Raw genomic sequence first — 2,500 nt, forward strand, 5'->3', positions numbered from 1 at the left:
GCGAAAGGCGACGCGCGGCGTCCCGGAGTCGATCCGGACAGACGGGACTTGTAAAAATTTCGGTCCGAGTCGACCGAAAGGCGATGCGCGGCGTCCCGGAGCCGATCCGGGCCGACGGGACTTGCAAAAATTACGGTCCGAGTCGACAGAAAGGCGATGCGCGGCGTGCCGGAGTCGATACGGGCCGACGGGACTCGATGAAGTTTCGGTCCGAGTCGACAGAAAGGCGATGCGCGGCGTCCCGGGCCGACGGGACTTGTAAAAATTTCGGTCCGAGACGAGCGAAAGGCGATGCGCGGCGTCCCGGAGTCGATCCGGGCCGACGGGACTCGTTGAAGCTGCGGTACGAGTCGAGCGAAAGGCGACGCGCGGCGTCCCGGAGGTCGATCCGGACAGACGGGACTTGTAAAAATTTCGGTCCGAGTCGACCGAAAGGCGATGCGCGGCGTCCCGGAGTCGATCCGGGCCGGGAGCCTGTCGGAACATCGTCATATGAGCCTCGTTCAATTTCGACAAAGTTCCCGGAGTTCAAAATTTTTTCGATAGCCCGCGGAGGTTTCGCCCCGTAAGCCGACCGTGCTACCACCGTGCCGGCGCCGACGTCCTAGCGGCCAGGCTCCTACTAGTAAGAGGAGCGAGTCGGTCGGGCCGGTCTCCCGTCGTCCGCCTGCTACGCCGTACCGGTACGTGCTCGAGCACGATACGTACTTCGGCGTAGACCAGGAGCGGGCGTTCGCGGACCGTTCCGTGCCTCGTACCAAAGAAACTACGCGACTCGCGTTGTTTCATCTATCGTCACTGCATTACCGCGGGTCGGTGTCTCAGACCGAATGGCCCTTGACGCGGTACCAAGAAGTTCGGCTCTCCGTGAAACACGGAAGGCCGAACGCTCCAACGCACGCGTCAACTCGCTTCTTTCCGAGCGTACACTCAAAGACCAGAGATGTTATAACAACGTATCCCAGACGCTTTCAATCTAGCCGACGGGTACGGGAGATCGTTCGAACGCTTATAAGCCGAGTGTCGAAGGTGGCGGCACACGGAACCGGGGCTGCCTGCGCGCAGTCCCGAAACACACAGTAGACGCGCGGCCGACCGGGCTACGAGACCCGGTCGGCGATGGGTGGCGCACGTCCGAGCCGAGATTTTGTATCGAAGCTCCCTGGTTGATCCTGCCAGTAGTCATATGCTTGTCTCAAAGATTAAGCCATGCATGTCTCAGTGCAAGCCAAATTAAGGTGAAACCGCGAATGGCTCATTAAATCAGTTATGGTTTCTTAGATCGTACACACATTTACTTGGATAACTGTGGTAATTCTAGAGCTAATACATGCAAACAGAGTTCCGACCAGAGATGGAAGGAATGCTTTTATTAGATCAAAACCAATCGGCGGCGGGTACGTCCCGTCCGCCGTTTACCTTGGTGACTCTGAATAACTTTGGGCTGATCGCACGGTCTCGTACCGGCGACGCTTCTTTCAAATGTCTGCCTTATCAACTGTCGATGGTAGGCTCTGCGCCTACCATGGTTGTAACGGGTAACGGGGAATCAGGGTTCGATTCCGGAGAGGGAGCCTGAGAAACGGCTACCACATCCAAGGAAGGCAGCAGGCGCGCAAATTACCCACTCCCGGCACGGGGAGGTAGTGACGAAAAATAACGATACGGGACTCATCCGAGGCCCCGTAATCGGAATGAGTACACTTTAAATCCTTTAACGAGGATCCATTGGAGGCAAGTCTGGTGCCAGCAGCCGCGGTAATTCCAGCTCCAATAGCGTATATTAAGTTGTTGCGGTTAAAAAGCTCGTAGTTGAATCTGTGTCCCACGCTGTCGGTTCACCGCTCGCGGTGTCTAACTGGCATGATTGTGGGACGTCCTACCGGTGGGCTTAGCCCTCCGGGGCGGCCCAACTAATATCCCATCGCGGTGCTCTTCACTGAGTGTCGAGGTGGGCCGGTACGTTTACTTTGAACAAATTAGAGTGCTTAAAGCAGGCTATTTTCGCCTGAATACTGTGTGCATGGAATAATGGAATAGGACCTCGGTTCTATTTTGTTGGTTTTCGGAACCCCGAGGTAATGATTAATAGGGACAGATGGGGGCATTCGTATTGCGACGTTAGAGGTGAAATTCTTGGATCGTCGCAAGACGGACAGAAGCGAAAGCATTTGCCAAAAATGTTTTCTTTAATCAAGAACGAAAGTTAGAGGTTCGAAGGCGATCAGATACCGCCCTAGTTCTAACCATAAACGATGCCAGCTAGCGATCCGCCGAAGTTCCTCCGATGACTCGGCGGGCAGCTTCCGGGAAACCAAAGCTTTTGGGTTCCGGGGGAAGTATGGTTGCAAAGCTGAAACTTAAAGGAATTGACGGAAGGGCACCACCAGGAGTGGAGCTGCGGCTTAATTTGACTCAACACGGGAAACCTCACCAGGCCCGGACACCGGAAGGATTGACAGATTGAGAGCTCTTTCTTGATTCGGTGGGTGGTGGTGCA

At 55.5% G+C, this 2,500-nt stretch overlaps 1 non-coding gene across 1 annotated transcript in view; it reads left to right on the forward strand.

Annotated features, from left to right (window-relative positions):
• The first annotated feature begins 1,159 nt into the window (after nt 1-1,159).
• LOC124295784 overlaps nt 1,160-2,500 on the forward strand; it is a 1,907-nt gene continuing 566 nt past the window's right edge. Inside the window, exon 1 of the ribosomal RNA XR_006905636.1 lies at nt 1,160-2,500. This exon is cut by the window's right edge and continues 566 nt beyond it. This is a non-coding gene — a ribosomal RNA (small subunit ribosomal RNA).

The sequence above is a fragment of the Neodiprion lecontei genome, unplaced genomic scaffold, assembly GCF_021901455.1.
Source record: "Neodiprion lecontei isolate iyNeoLeco1 unplaced genomic scaffold, iyNeoLeco1.1 ptg000086l, whole genome shotgun sequence".
Lineage (NCBI taxonomy): Eukaryota > Metazoa > Arthropoda > Insecta > Hymenoptera > Diprionidae > Neodiprion > Neodiprion lecontei.